Genomic DNA, 16,212 nt, shown 5'->3' with positions numbered 1-16,212 from the left:
TGCGTGCTCTTTACTCTCTTTTTCTCATTGCTGTGTAAGGATGACAACCTGAGCAACCACCTTAGACCCAGAGAGGGAAGCCACGGAGTGTTCCACTGTTGGGTGTTTGGCTGACTACTTGAAGCACAGCCACTTACTCATTTCTCTTTCATTTAAGCCAGTGTATTTTGGAGACATTGACTTTCTGCCATTTTCTCTTACACCAACTGCTAAGCTGCTCTTTAGATTCTAAATAAGAAATGCCATCTGGTCTCAATAACAAATACTAGTGGGAGAAACCTGAATGTAACAGAACTCCTTTTTAGGTATTTTTGAATCACAGATACGCACATGTACATGCCCTACTAAAAAAAATGTGTTTACAAACTCAATTCATTAAAAAGAGGCATGGTCCTTGGTAGTTTAAAAAGGGTGAAGGGGCTTTATTATAGCGATATTTAATAAAATGCAATGTGATGTACACAGTATATTCTATATAGTTGATCTTCAGTGTGAACAGGTCAGCTTCATACAGCTATCTTTTTTTCTTTTTCTGTAGATTGTACAATGTCAGAACTGTCCCTTGAGGTATATAGCATCAGAGGTGCAGTCCTTAAACTTTGGGCTCACTGCTACCCAACCTATGTAGGCACACAACAGAATACAGATGGTGTTAGCAACCATCCTATTAAAAACACCAAACACAGCTCCAGGTGGAGACCCAAGGGAAGCTACTGCTGTCTCGCTCCATTTTTTTTTTAAAGCATACAATGCATTTGTGAAAATGTACAGATTCATTTTCAGAGTAGGTTGCATCTTATGAATAATCTAGCATGTATTTATTAAAATTTTCAGTTAATGTCGGTTAAGGCAACATATACATGCATATTTTAATGCATAAAATAGATATTTTTATACACAACTATAAAAATATGCTAAACATCAGTGTGTATGTGTTAGTCGCTCAGTCGTGTCCAACTCTTTGGGACCATGTAGACTGTAACCCACCAGGCTTCTCTGTCCATGGGATTCTCCAGGCAAGAATACTGGAGTGGGTTGGTAGTTCCTTCTCCAGGGGATCTTCCTGAACCAGGGATGGACCCAGGTCTCCCACACTGAAGGCAGTTTCTTTACCGTCTGAGCCACCAGGGAAGCCCAAAACATCAGGAAGGCTACATTATTCCCCTTTTGAAAAGTGCTTGGTGTAAAATTACCTGCAGAGGAGAACTTGATGTCAGCCACTGCTTCAGATTCCTCAAATCCTTCATCTAATGTGATGTCTTAAGCAATAAGAGGAGGAAATCCCGCCATTCTTTCTTCTCCACCCATTGGAACCTTCCACTGGGAGAGATGAAGTTATTTGGAAATTCAAATGAAACCCCTGATAACTCTAATATTAAGTAAGGCACTGATACAATAGTACTGTACAGGTATCAATAATAAAACCCTTTTAAACATTAAAATATTGATAAAGACCCTCAATCATTTCTAGATCAAATGAAAAGGCCAGGAGCTCTGTGACAGGATGAAACCTACAGATCCCAGTGACAAGGGCCCCATGGCATCCATCTGGTGGTCACCTCCAGACAGCAGAATCTTGTTTTATTAGCTTACACTGTTTTGACAGCCCTCCATAAAGCTTTAGACATAGTAACTGGGCAATTAAGGCAACAACCTTCCAAACACCTTTCTTACAGGCCTAGCTAGACAGAAGTTGCTCCCTACCTCACTAGAATTGAAGGGTACATGGCAAATGGGTAAGATTCAGCTCTGTGTTTACAAGTGTTTCCATGTATTGGAAGTATTAATAGATCTCTCTGTGTTTAGCACTAAGGACACAAAGATGTTACAATATGGTCCCTGATCCCACAGGAAATCAGAAGGTGGAAGTAGCAAGTAAATAATTTGTAGGGTAAGAAAAGTGATGAGAGTCCTCTATTAAGTACTATGGTTGTGAAGAGAGTAATTAATGTGATTTGGTCAAGGAAAACATGAGCAGAATTTTGAAAAATAGAGTACTCAGTGAAAAGGTATTGTGGGTTAGAATCATGTACAGACAAAAAACTGGAAAAAGGATGATGAGTTCAGAGAACTGTAGTTTAAGTGTGTAGAGTATGTTAGGTGTATGTGTGTGTGTGTGTAATAGTGATGAGGCTATCAGTTGAGATTTCTCTCAGTAATGTGGAACTAACAAGGAATTATATGCAGGAAAGAGAAAAGAATAAAACATAATACTTGACCTGCTTTGTATTTTGGAAAAATTTGTGTAGTGCAGGGTTTGTCAACCTCAGCACTATTGACCTTTTAGGCTGAATAATTTTTTGTCAGAGGAGGCTGTCCTGTGTACTGCATGACCTTTAGCAGCCTCTACTCAGTGTCCATCAGGTTGTGAAAACCAAAACTGTCTCCAGGCTTTGCCAAATGTTGCCTTGTGGTAAGAGTCAAGCCTGGTTGAGAACTACAGCTGTAGTGGGGTAGGGGTGGGAGGAAGACAATAAAACGAGTCTACATTATACCTCATAATCTCAGAAAGCAGGCTACAGTTTGGACTGTGAGGCTGGTCTCAGTGATGATTAGGAGGCAGGACTGACTTTGACTTGGGAGATGAATGAAAACCAGAAGGCAAGGAGGAGGCAGAGTGGCCCAAGAAACTGTATTACAAGGGGAGAGAAGCCTGGGTGTCGCTTTGAGAAGCATCAGTGAGTCCACCCTGAAGACTACACTGATGCATGAAGGTGGAGCCTTCCCCTCAAATCCTACATGTGTCTGGAGCATCAACTTTAGGCCAGTTATTTCAATGGAGTCTTAATTTCAGTCTGGCTTTTTTAGTCCAGAGAGAAAGAAGCATTTGCTTCTGAAGTCAGGTTGGTTTTATCCTGGTTGAAAGGCGGGTGTGCATTTTGACCTATTTTTAGTTGTATGAGCATTCATTAATGTAAATCACATCTGCATTGGATGCACCTGGTATTTTTGCAGGAGCTATGTCCCAACCCCCTCCTCATCACCACAAACACTTACACAGCAGTGACAGCGGTGCCCTGGCACTGGATTTTCTCCACAACCTCATGGTGTGGTCACAACAGACAGAGGTAAAGGAAACTCGCCTAAAGTCACACAGCTTCACTAAGTGGTGGAGCAGAGTAGGATTTGAACCCAGCCTAGCTCCAGTGATCTTAACCATCATACACTACAGGCTAGCCAACAGTGTGTATTCAGGTCTGGTTAAAGAACTATAAATAGGCCCCATTCAGTTTCTGGTGAACTTGGAACAATTTCAGTGGCACAAAAAGGGCACAGCAGGGACTGCAGAGGATGGGAGGTGAGGAGCAGAAGTCAGCTTGATTGTAAAGAAGAGGAAGGAGTGGGACACTGAGTTTTGTTTTGTTTTTGAAAGATCAGAGAAATTTTCACACTGCTTAACAGGTCAAAGGAAGGATCAAGTAAGCAGGAGAGAAGATGTACGATAGTCTCTAAGTGTCTGTGGTTAAGAATCTGGGAGGAGAGCTTTTCTACCCAGACAAGGGCTTCTAAGCTCAGCACTACTCACATGTGAACCAGATAATTCCCTGTTGTGAGGGGCTGTCCTGTGCACGCATTATGTTTAGCATCATCTCTGGCTTCCACCCACTACATGTCAGGAGCATCACCCAGTTGTGAGAAAAACCAACATCTCTATCCAGTGCAACTTTTTGAAATGATGTGACCACTGGGCAGTTGAAAAGTGGCTAGTGCAAGTAAAGAACTAAATTTTAAAGTTTATTTAATTTTAATTAACTTATTGAAATAGCCACATGTTGGCTATTTAGCCACATAAGGCTACCATATTGGACAGTGTCACCTAGAGAAAAGCTCTGTCAGTATCCTGGGATCAGTCCAATCCAACATCCCCTTTCTTATCAGAGCCCATCTCACTTTATACCCAAAATCCTCAAGGTGAACAAGGTCAGGGAGAGCTAGCTGATGGTGTAACAAAGATGGTTCTGTCCAACAAAGGCTTTTTATCAGGGCTGTGGGACTACCAGGGTGTATTAACCTAACTATTCAACCATCAAATCATGTTGGCTCACCTTCAGTAGCGTATAACCCATGTGCTTCTTCTGATATATAGTATCCACCTTTTCCAACAAAACAGGAAGAAAGTTGGAAGCCACAACTGTAAACCAAGCTGACTGGTTTCCCTTAAGGAAGAAAGAAGGAACTTATTTTATACAATGCAAGTCTACCAACCCATATAAAACTGAAATAAAAACAAGGTCTTAGAAGCACCTATTTTGCAATTATTACAGATGTTTCTTAAAGCCACATATTTGACGTTTCTTCTCAACAAAGCCACAAATCATATCGCATTAGTGAAGAATTCAAATGTTAAATCTGTATAGTAGGGACTTCCCTGGTGGTACAATGGATAAAATCCACCTACCAATTCAGGGGACATGGATTCCATCCCCCATCCGGGGAAGATTTCACATGCTGTGGAGCAACTAAGCCTGTGCACCACAACTACTGAGCCAGTGCTCTAGAGCCTGGGAGGGGTAACTACTGAAGCCCATGTACCCTAGAGCCTGTGATCAACGAGAGAAGCCCCCTGCACTGCAGTGAAGAGCAGTCCCCATTGGCTGCAACTAGAGAAAGCCCACACACAGCAACAAAGACCCAGCACAACCCGAAATAAGTAAATAATAATAAATCTGTATAGTATTCTCATGAGTAAACTCAAGATATAAAGAGGAAGACAGGAGTGGAGGAGGTGTAGAGAGTAAAGGATTTTCTGGAGAAACAAAGGACTAAAGCTACAAGGGAAACCTCCAAGAGAGCAGACACTGCTTTGTCCCCTGGTTCACTGAACCATGTCCCCTGGTTCAGTGTTTAGAACAGTGGCTTGAACATCAGAGTATTATAATTATTTCTACTGAAAAGTTACTACAACCTATACTGAATTTACAAGCACTAAGCTGATATGGAAGAGAAATGTGACCAAAGTAGGGAGAGAATTTTTTTAGACGGAAGCATCCCACGAGCCCCTGCTGGACATTGAAGGATACAGAATTAGGTGCCTGAAACATGATCAGACTTATAACTTTTATGAAAACGAAGGAGATGGGTGCCCCAAGGCTAACCAGCCCAAGGGGAGATGGTGGCCCTGTCGATAGCTTCAGCGCCCTTGGCGATCCAGTAATCGGACTCCAGAAGCGTACTGAAAAGAGTTGACTTGCCAGCGTAGGTGGCACCAACCAGGTAGACGTCGCCGCGGTAGCGCCAGGAGCGCTGGAGCGCGGAGATCAACTCCTCAACTCCATAGCCAGTCTTGGCGCTGATAAGCCACACGGCTCTGAGTACCGTGCGGATCTTGGACGGAACATTCTCATTCTCCTCCCCATCCGGTGGCCTGTGCCCGCTGAGATGTTGTGGCCTTCGGTAGCCACGGGGCGGCAAGAGCCCGGCGCCGAGAGCCATCCCACAGTCGCTCCTGGAGTCGCTGCTGGTAGTCGGGAGTGTCCTGGGGCATAAGGTCCACCTTGCTTCTCAGCACGATCAGCTGCTTGGGGCCCACCCGGCCGGGCAGGTGCAGCAGCAGGACGTCGGGCAGATCCAGCAGCTCCACCTTGTACAACACCAGGGCGGGTTCCGGCCACCGCAGAGCGGCGCTCACCACCTCCAGGAACTGTTCCTGGCTCACCTGAAGGCGCAGGGCGCGCTGTTGATGCACCAACACTAAGCAGTATTGGCATACGGGCCGGGAGCACCTGCTGGCTGGCCTGTAACTTCTGCTGCCGCCTCTCCTGCCGTCGCCGCTGCCGCTGTCGCTCCTTCCCCTCCCGCCGCTGCTGCAGCTCCCACAGCTAGTCTTGGAGGGTCAGTTCCGGCTCCGAATCCTGGACGCATTCGGGGAACAGAAAACTCTCCTCCAGGTCAGCCCCTCTTGGGTTACCCCCAGTCGCCATCGCGCCACGGGGAAGGCCACGTCCCAGGCGCTGGGTGCCGGGAGGAGGAGTCGGCCGCGCATCTCCTCTCGAGGAGCGTCTCCCGGACGTCGTGGCGCACTACATGGGAGTATTACGTGGGAGTGGGTCTCCGCAGGAAGCCGCAGAGCAGTCTGCAAGCAAGGCGCGCGGGCAGCATAATTAATGCTGGAGAGGGCAAAGGGGCGGAGCCACCTGGGGCAGGAGCACTGTGGCTGGTGAAACAACAGGGACAGGCCGGGAGTATCTGAGAATTGTCATTCGTCAGCGTCGCACTGAAGCTATTTCTTCCGCGTCTAATCGCCTGAGTTCTCTCGATGAAGGCTCTATGGCCCAAGAACCCATTTGAAGCTGAGATAAAGATATCGGGGACTTAAGACTAGAGTGGGTTGGTGGAATAGGCTTGCGAGTGAGGGTCTGTTCATTTTCAGGCTTTTCAGCGCCCCGCCGCTGGCACTGCCCGCTAATAAAAAATCTTATTTTTAAAATCTTCGGGTTTTTGTCTTTGGAAGTAGGAGGAAAAAAAAAGTTGAAAATCGAATGCCGCAGACTTATAGCCACAATAGAAACCTTTTATTAGTACATCTTCTTGGCTTTTTCCCCATGTGTCATTATGCGTGCGTGCTCAGTCGCTTCAGTCGTGTCCGACTCTTTGCGACCCCAGGCTTCACCGTCCATGGGATTCTCCAGGCAAGAATACTGGAGTGGGTAGTCATTTCCTTCTCCACGGGATCTTCCCGACCCAGGGATCAAACCAGCGTCTCCTGCATGGCAGGCCGATTCTGTATGGCTGAGCCACCAAGGAACCCTTGTGTCATTATGTAACAGCACTAAAAAGCAAAAACTTTTCATTGGCTATATCCGAGGCCAAGCGTGTAGGAGCGATCCTCCCCGTATATAAACAGCTTGAAGCGTCCGCCTACAATTTGCGAGTGTGCAGAATTTCTAGCCGTTAGGAAACCTTAACCTACGCTTTGCGCAGGCGCATAATTTATATTCCCTCCCCCGCCCCTCCCGCCTCCAGTGTAAGACGCAGAGTATTCTGGGAGAGGTGCTTTCGTCTGACGCCGCGCGCGCGTCTGTGTGTGTGTGTGTGTGTGTGTGTGTGTGTGTGTGGCTGCTCGGCCATTCTGTCTGTGATTTTGAGAGTGTCGTGAACCGTTAATCAGTATGTGTGACACACACAAGGGTACGTGAACATTCAGAATACTCCGCGGCGAGCCATCTAAGGGGGGAAACATGGGGGGCTGAACGAATGGAGGATTTGTGGCCTCCTTCCCAATCCAGGGTACCTGGGTTCGATCCCTGGGTCAGGAAGATCCCCTGGAGGAGGAAATGGCAACCCACTCCAGTACTCTTGCCTGGAAAATGCCATGGATAGGGGAGCCTGGTGCAGGCTACAGTCCATGGGGTCGCAAAGAGTCGGACACAACTGAGCGACTTCACTTTCACTTTCCCGATCCAGGGTACCTCTTGGGCTTCCCTGGTGGCTCAGGCGATAAAGAATCTGCTTTCAATGCAGGAGACTCGGGTTGGATTCCTGGGTGAGGAAGATCCTCTGGAGGGAGGGCATGGCTACCCACTCCAGTATTCCAGAGATTTGCCTGGAGAGTTCCATGGACAGAGGAGCCTGGCAGGCTACAGTCCTTGCTGTCGGAGGCGACTGAGAGACCAACATTCTTTCACTTTACCGGGCCGGTCGGACCACGTCCCCAGTCGTTTACCCACATTCTCCAGGCTGGGAAGGAGTCCGGGATTTTGAGAGGTGGAGGGTTCGGGAAACGCAGTCTTTATGATCTCGGTCGGAGGGACTCTTCTTTCCCTTGTCTTCTCGGTAAATCTGACACTCCCTTCGCGTATTGAAAATAGCGTACAGAAACAGGACAAATTCCGTTGTTCTGACTTTGATGCAAAGGGCTGCTTTCTTGATTTCCCTTAAGGCCAAAGTTAATGGATTTATTGAATTGTTGAATTTTTGAGGGTCAGCCTGTGCCAGGCACTGTGCTAGGCTCTGGAAATACACCAGTGACAAAGAATGGGGTGGGCGGTAGGGATCAGGGATTGATCTGGTTTGGCATTTCTTCATGATGTCATGTGCCTATGTAAATTATCCTAAAAGATGACTTTTACATATCCTCTTTCCACAAGATGACACAGTTCTAGGTGGCACGTATTTTACTGAACATGGTCAACATATCTTTTTTTTTTTAATATGTAGAATTCTTAGTCATGTCTAGTGTATTTTCCAAAGCTCCCAATTTCATTCTCTACAGCTTCTGTTTCATATGTCGTTTTCTTCTAGCTCCTTATACCGTTTTCAACCCTTTCATTTCTCCTTATTCTCTCAGATGCTTCACGGAGAAAATAGAAGAAGCTTAAACTCTACTATTTATTTCTGTCACCTTTTAATCTTGAGTCTAGAAATCATTACATTCAAAATTGAAACCGTTTTTTAGCTCAATTTTCGAGCTGGTCATATATTCTCGTGGTTCATAAACCATGAAAATGTTAACTGTGAGGTCTTATTCTTTTCCGCCATCCTGTCCTGTCCACCATCTCCTCTGTAGGTAACCACTGTTCTAGATTCTTAGCTCTCCAGATGCTTCATTTATATTCAAAGAAATATGAATAGTGTTCTATTTTTCCTGCTTTTACAGACCAAAAGTAACTTCACACTTTTCTGTACTTTTATTTTTTGCTTTATATATCTATATCCAAAAGAGTTTCATATCAGTACATACAGAACATCCTAATTTTTTTTCACAGATACGTAGTTTGTATGGATATACTATAAAGTTGTGTCTTGATGTATAGTTGGGTTATTTCCGTCTTTTTCTGCTTCAGACAGTGCTGTAATGAGTAATCTTCTACATATCATTTTGTTCAATACACATATATTCTGCAGGATAAATTTTTAGGTATAGAATTTCGGGTTAGAAAATGGACACTTGTTACACAAATTATTAACATTTTGCTAGACGATTCCAAGCGACCACTGTAGTTGATTGTGTTAATTAATATTCTCATTAGCAATGTATAATAATCCTGTGGAAAAAGAGTTAATGTTAGATTGGTGATCACATTTGCTCTAGCATTGAGTCTTCCTTAAATTCCTGCTTGTGTCCTTTGATATCATTATTAGATATGCTCTTATCAGGTTTTCCCTGGTGGCTCAGACGGTAAAGCGTCTGCCTGCAATGCGGGAAACTCGGGTTCAATCCCTGGGTTGGGAAAGTCCCATGGAGAAGGAAATGGCAACCCATTCCAGTGTTCTTGCCTGGAGAATCCCAGGGACGGCGGAGCCTGGTGGGCTGCCGTCTATGGGGTTGCACAGAGTCGGATGACTGAAGCGACTTAGCAGCAGCAGCAGCAGCCAGTACTCTTGCCTGGAAAATTCCACGGACTGAGGAGCCTGGTAGGCTGCAGTCCATGGGGTCACAAAGAGTTGGACACAACTGAATAACTTCACTTTGACTTTCATCAGGTTTTAGACACTTGTTTTTGAGCTGGCTTCTTTTTATATGAAATACTAGCTCTCTGTTGTCCTTGAGAAAACACGTTTAATATTTCCTTTTTCTTTCAGTATTTTAAGAAAATGAGTGACATCTCAATTGACGCAAATCAAATGGACGTTTTTAAAACCTTATGTAAACCCTTTGGTAGTCAACACTATTGATTACTTTTCCATGAAAACTCCTTCCTTCCATTTGCTACATCCCTCTCACTTATAATTCTTACCTGTGTGACTTTTTTTCTCATTCTCTTCTGCTGTTCACATTATTCCTGGATGATTTCATTCATTCTCTGTAGCTTCAGTTACCATATATTAGTGGATGACTTCTAAGTACAGTCAGCCCTCCATATGGGTGGGTTCAGCATCTGGGGATTTAACTAACTTCGGATGGAGAATATTTGGGAAGAAGGTTCCAGATAGGAAAGTTCCAGGAAGGAAAATTTGAATTTACCTTGGGCTGACAAGTATTTATAGGCATGCTTTTAAAAATTTTGCTCCTCTTTATGTGCTTCACAATATTACATTCTTTACAGATTTAGCTTTTTGACAGCCCTGCATTGAGCAAGTCTATTGATGCCATTTTTTAAACTGCATGTGTTCACTTCATGTCTCTGTGTTACATTTTGGCAATTTTTGCAATATTTCAGACTTTTTCATTATTATGTTTTTTATGATTATTTCTGATCAGTGATCTTTGATTTTACTACTATGAGTGGCTGAAGGCTCAGATAATGGTTAGCATTTCTTCACAAAAAATGTATTTTTAAATTAAGGTGAGTGCATTGATTTTTATTTTTAAAATTTTATTTATTTTATTTATTTTTGGCTGTGCTGGGTCTTCATTGCTGTACAGGCTTTTCTCTAGTTGCATAGAGCAAGGACTACTCTCTAGTGGTATGTAGTGGCTTTGTAGTCTCATTGAGGTGGCTTCTGTTGTTACAGAGCATGGGCCCTAGGGTGTGTGAGTTGCAGCATGTGGGCTCAGTAGTTGCAGCTCCTGGGCTCTAGAACACAGGCTCTGTAGCTGTGGTGCACAGGTTTAGTTGCTTCATGTCATGTGGGATCTCCCCAGATCAGGAATTAAACCCATATCTCCTGCATTGGCAGGCAGATTTTTACCTCTGAGCCACCAGGGAAGCCCCTACATTTTTTTTAGACATAATGCTTAGTAGACTATGGTGTAGTGTAAACATAGCTTTTATATGCCCAGCAGGCTTTCTCTCCTGTTCTGTGTTTCTATTTTTGTGCCAGTACCATACTGTTTTGATTATTGTAGCTTAGTAGTATAGTCTGAAGTCATGGAGCCGGACTCCTCCAGCTCCATTTTTTCTTTCTCATGATTGCTTTGACTCATCTGATTTATTTGTGTGTGTGTGTGTGTGTGTGTGTTTCCATACAAATTTAAAATTTTTTTCTAATTTTCTGAAAAATGCCATTGGTAATGTGATAGAGATTTCATTGAATCTGTAAATATCCTTGGGAAGTATAGTCATTTTGACAAATCGATTTTTCCAATCCAAGAACAAGGATTTTCTTGGATTGGAAATGTTTGTGTCATCTTCCATTTCTTTTGTCATGTTTTATAGTTTTGGGGATATGAATCTTTTGCCTTCTTAGATACGTTTATTCCTTTGTGTCTTACTCTTTTTGGTGTGATGGTAAATGGGATTGTTTCTTGAATTTCTCTTTCTGATCTTTTGTTGTTAGTGTATAGAAAAGCAAGAGATTTCTCTGTATGAATTTTGTATCCTACAACGTTACCAGATTCATTGATGAGCTCTAGTAGTTTTCTGGTAGTATCTGTAGGATTTTCTATGTATAGAATCATCTGCAAACAGTGACAGTTTTTCTTTTCCAATTTGGATTCCTTTTATTTCTTTCTCTACTCTGATTGCTGTGGCTAGGACTTGTAAAACTGTGTTCAATAAAAGTGGCAAGAGTGGACATCCTTGTCTTGTTTCTGATCATAGAAGAAATGCTTTCAGTTTTTCACTGTTCAGTACGATGTTGGCTATAGGTTTGTCATTTACAACCTTTGTTATGTTGAGGTAGGTTCCCTCTAAGCCCACTTCTGGGAGTTTATTACCATAAATGGGTGTTGAATTTTGTCAAAAGCTTTTTCTGCATCTGTTGAAATGATCATTTGGTTGTTGTTAATTTTCTTCAACTTATAATGTGATGAATCACATTGATTGATTTGTGGATATTGAAAAATCCTTACATCCCTGGGATAAATCCCACTTAATTGTAGTGTATGATCCTTTTAATATATTGTTAATTTGGTTTACTAGTATTTTGTTTAGGATTTTCTATGTTCATCAGTTATATTGGCTTGTAATTTTCTTTCTTTTTTTTTTTTTTGTGGTATCTTCCTCTGATTTTGGTATCAAGTAGATGGTGGCCTCATAGAATCAGTTTGGAGTGTTCCTTCCTCTGAAATATTTTGGAATAGTTTCAGAAGGATAGGTGTTAACTATTCTCTAAATGTTTGGTAGAATTCACCTATGAAGCCGTATGTTCCTGGACTTTTGTTTGTTGGAAGTTTTAAAATTACAGTTTCAATTTCAGTACTTGTGATTGGTGTATTCATATTTTTTATTTCTTCCTGGTTCAGTCTCAGAAGATTGTACCTTTCTAAGAAATTGCTCATGTATTCAAAGTTGCCCATGTTATTGGCTTATAGTTGCTTGTAGTAATCTCTTATGATCCTTTATATTTATGTGGTATCCCTTGTAACTTCTCCTTTTTCATTTCTAATTTTATTGATTTGAGTCCTCTTCCTTTTTTCTTGATGAATCTGGCAGTAAGTTTATCAGTTTCCTTTATCTTTTAAAAAAACTGGATTTTAGTTTTGTTTGTTTTTAGATTTTAGTTTAGTTTTTGCTATTTTTTGTCTCTATTTCATTAATTTCTGCTCAGATCTTTTAAAAGAAACTTTTTATTTTGTATTAGACTATAGCATATTAACAATGTTGTGATAGATTCAGGCGAATAGTGAAGGGACTCAGCCATACATATACATTTATCCATTTTCCCCAAACTCCATTCCCATCCAGGCTGTGACATAACATTGAGTTTCTGCTCTGATCTTTGTGATTTCTTCTACTAAGTTTGGATTTTGTTTGTTCTTCTTTCTCTAGTGACTTTAGGTGTAAGGTTAGGTTCCTTATTTGAAATTTTCCTTATATCCTGAAGTTAAGATTGTATTAAAAGCAGAGACGTTACTTTGCTGACAAAGGTCCATATAGTCGAAGCTGTGGTTTTTCCAGTAGTCATTAATGGGATGTGAGAGTTGGACCATAAAGAAGGCTGAACACCAAAGAATTGATGCTTTTGAGCTGTGGTGTTGAAGACTCTTGAGAGTCCCTTGGACTGCAAGGAGATCAAACCAGTCAATCTTAAAGGAAACCAACCCTGAATATTCATTGGAAGGACTGATGCTGGAGCTGAAGCTCCAATACTTTGGCCACCTGATGTGAAGAACTGACTCACGAAAAGACCCTGATGCTGGGAAAGATTGAAGGTAGGAGGGGAAGGGGATGACAGAGGTTGAGATAGTTGGATGGCATCACTGACTCAATGAATATGGGTTTGAACAAGCTCTGGGAGATGATGATGGACAGCGAAGCCTGGCACACTGCAGTCCATGGGGTTGCAAAGAGTCGGACACAACTGAGTGACTGAACGACAACAACAAGACTGTGTTACTATAAGCTTCCCTTTTAGAACTGTCTTTGCTGTATCCCATGGGTTTTGGATCCTGTGTTTTCATTTTCATTCATTTTCATTTTATTTCTTCTTTGATTTATTCAGTGATACATTGATTGTTTAGTAACATATGGTTTGGTCTCCATAAGTTTGTGTTTTTTACAGTTTTTTTCTTGTAGTTGACTTTTAATCTCATAGCACTGTGGTCAGAGAAGATGCTTGATATTATTTCAGTTTTCTTAAATTTACTTAGGCTGGCCTAGTGGCCCAGCTTGTGATCTATCCTGGAGAATGTTCCATGTGCACTTGAGAAGAATGTGTATTCTTCTGCTTTCAGATGTAATGTACTATAAATATCAACTAAGCCCAATGGTCTAATCTGTCTATTAAGACCTTTGTTTCCTTATTGATTTTCTGTCCATTGATGTAAAGGGATTGTTAAAAGTCCCCCACTATTATTGTATTACTGTTGATTTCAGCTTTTATGACTGTTAGGATTTGCTTTCTCTGCTGAGGTGCTTTTATGTTGGGTGCATATATATTTAGAAAGCTGAGACCTGGTGGCTTAGTCAGTAAAGAATCCTCCTGCAATGCAGGATACCTGGGTCAATCCCTGGATTGGGAAGATCCCCTGGAGAAGGAAATGGCAACACACTTCAATATTCTTGCCTGGGCAATCCCATGGACAAAGGAGCCTGGTAGGCTACAGTCCATGGGGTCCATATTTACAATTGTAATGTCTCCTTGGATTGATCCCTTGATTATTATGTAGTATCCATCACTGTCTCTTAAAACAGTCTTTATTTTATTTATTTTAAAAATTGTTTTTTGTTTATTTGACTGCATCAGGTCCTAGTTGCAGCACTTGGGATGTTCATTCCATCATGCAGTATCTCTTGCTGTGGTGCATGGACTCTCGAGTTGCCCCGTACGGGCAGTAGTTGCAGTGTGTGGGCTTAGTTGCTCTGTAGCATGTAGGGTCCTAGTTCCCCAACCAGGGTCTGAACCCACATCCCCTGGATTGCAGATGGATTCTTAAACACTGGACCACCAGCAAAGTCCTGGCATACGTATAGTTTTTATTTACTTGTGGTATATTAATTCTATTTTTGCCTCTGTATTAAGAAAGTGATGAAGTATAAAACTTAATGTCTATGGAATATGGCTTTTAACTCTGAAGAGTATCCATATCAGCAAGGTGGATTAATTTAGCCAATTTATATACCATCTTCTACTTAAAATGTCAATTTTGGTATAAATGGAATCATCAAAACTTTTATGGAAAAATATTATTTGCCTTTTTTTTTTCTTTGGTTTCATTTTAGCCAAGGTGTTTGCTGAAGTTTGAATAAATTTACCTCTCCAAACCTACCCATTGGGAAAGAGATGGTGCTACTTCACCAGTGATGCCTCATGAAGCCAGGTTAAGAAATCTCATGTAAGAAAAAGTTATTTCAGCAGCTGATACCGAAACAAAATAGAAAATGTAATTTTAATCAGTTGAGAGTTTTAGCAATTACCTTGCTATTAGTTTGTGATCTACTTTTATTTTCTGGTCCTCTTTATGTTGATATTATAGAAATAGTCATTAAGGAAGGTAACGAACAACTTCAGGTGCAGCATCAGCAAGCTTTCATGGTAAAACTCCAGTTATGTTGCATTCAATATACTGCCTATTCAATGGCTTAACAGATCATGATCTTTGTGAATTAAATGGATGCCCCTTGGATCCTGATGGCTCTTTCATTCTTAATAGATCAGAAAAGTATAGTAGCCTTATGTTAAAAAAAAAATTACACAATTAGCATTAGATTTATATTATGAAAGTTGAAATTAAAATGTAAGCCTTTATACAGATTAACCTGAAAGTGGCATTTGAATTATTTAGGAGGGTGACGGCTGAATTTACATAACAAGGTTTTATTCAACTGTATATACTATGCACTAGAAATTTGGTTAGTTGTATGTTTCTGTGGAGCAGTTTTGCAAAATGAAGTTTATAAAGTTCAAGAGTTGATGTTTCAGTGAGCCTATGTGATGACATTAAATTAAGATGCAGCTTTCACTGTTCTTTCTACTTCAAATATCTTCTGGATTTTATGGCTGTAACTCTTAATTTGTCTATGTAGGTTGTGATTGCTCAAGAGAAAATGGCAACACAGTCTATGTGTTTGCCAAAAAGGATTCTAAATATATCTACACAGGATAGTGTGGATCATGTCTGGAGATGTGAAAGTATCTCTGCAGAGGAGTGGGCCTGATTCCCTAGGGCTACATTACCGCACCTGTTTGTTAAGCTGTTCGAGGAGTCTTACTGGATTGTCTGGTTTCCCTTAGAGGCCCACCTACCCATGAATGCTCCCACCAAGGCCCTACACTCATCTTGGTCCTCCTCAACTCCTTGCCTTTTTTCTGTAAGGCATGGTCCTCTTACTTCCTTGTGGCCTGTGACACTAGTTTATAATAAACTCTTAAGAGAATATAAATGCAAAAGGACTTCCCAGGTGGCACAGTAGAATCTGCCTGCCAATGCAGGAGACGGGATTAGATCTCTGGGTCAGGAAGATCCCCTGGAGTAGAAAATGGCAACCTACTGCAGTATCCTTGCCTTGGAAATGCCATGGACAGAGGAGCCTGGTGGGCAACATGGGGTTCCAAACAGTCCTCAGACGACTGATCAACACACACAAATGCAAAAAAAAAATCTTCCCTTGTTTTTATCTTGAATGTTTTGAAACACTGAAATTTTTGAAAAGGATAGACTTTTTTTTTTGGTAGACTATCCTTCAATTTGGATTTTTCTAAAATTTCTTCATGATTATATTCAATTTATGCCAGTTCTTAGCAGAACAAATCTAGAGGTCGTATTGTGTGCTTCCCAGGACATCATATCAGGAGTCACATGATGTCGTTATGTCCCATCATTGGTAATGTTAACTTCACAGTGGCAGCTATTAAGTTCCTCCACTGTAAAGTTACTATTTTTGTGCAAAGTTTTATTGAGTCTAGATAAATATGCATTTCCTTATCAGTCTTTTCCATTGATGATCT

General features: G+C 41.7%; 1 protein-coding gene and 1 pseudogene across 2 annotated transcripts in view; one reads left to right on the top strand and one right to left on the bottom strand.

Annotated features, from left to right (window-relative positions):
• Positions 1-398: 398 nt before the first annotated feature.
• On the bottom strand, positions 399-8,025 carry LOC147370628 (nitric oxide-associated protein 1 pseudogene; annotated as a pseudogene). Its single transcript, XR_015166016.1, has 4 exons — positions 7,668-8,025; positions 5,022-6,311; positions 4,047-4,148; positions 399-1,314 (listed from the first exon to the last, which is right to left on the bottom strand). The product of XR_015166016.1 is annotated as a nitric oxide-associated protein 1 pseudogene (transcript).
• A 2,533-nt stretch (positions 8,026-10,558) lies between these two features.
• The window catches only part of LOC147370625 (RE1-silencing transcription factor-like), a 113,359-nt gene continuing 107,705 nt past the window's right edge, over positions 10,559-16,212 (top strand). Inside the window, exon 1 of the mRNA XM_086405598.1 lies at positions 10,559-14,599. The gene's annotated coding sequence lies outside the window, so the exon portion shown is untranslated. The remainder of the gene's footprint in view (positions 14,600-16,212) is intronic.

The sequence above is a fragment of the Bos grunniens genome, chromosome 6 (genome assembly GCF_055505025.1).
Source record: "Bos grunniens cultivar Pamir isolate PY7600 chromosome 6, Bosgru_T2T1.0, whole genome shotgun sequence".
Classification (NCBI taxonomy): domain Eukaryota; kingdom Metazoa; phylum Chordata; class Mammalia; order Artiodactyla; family Bovidae; genus Bos; species Bos grunniens.
This window is presented reverse-complemented; position numbering and strand designations above follow the sequence as displayed.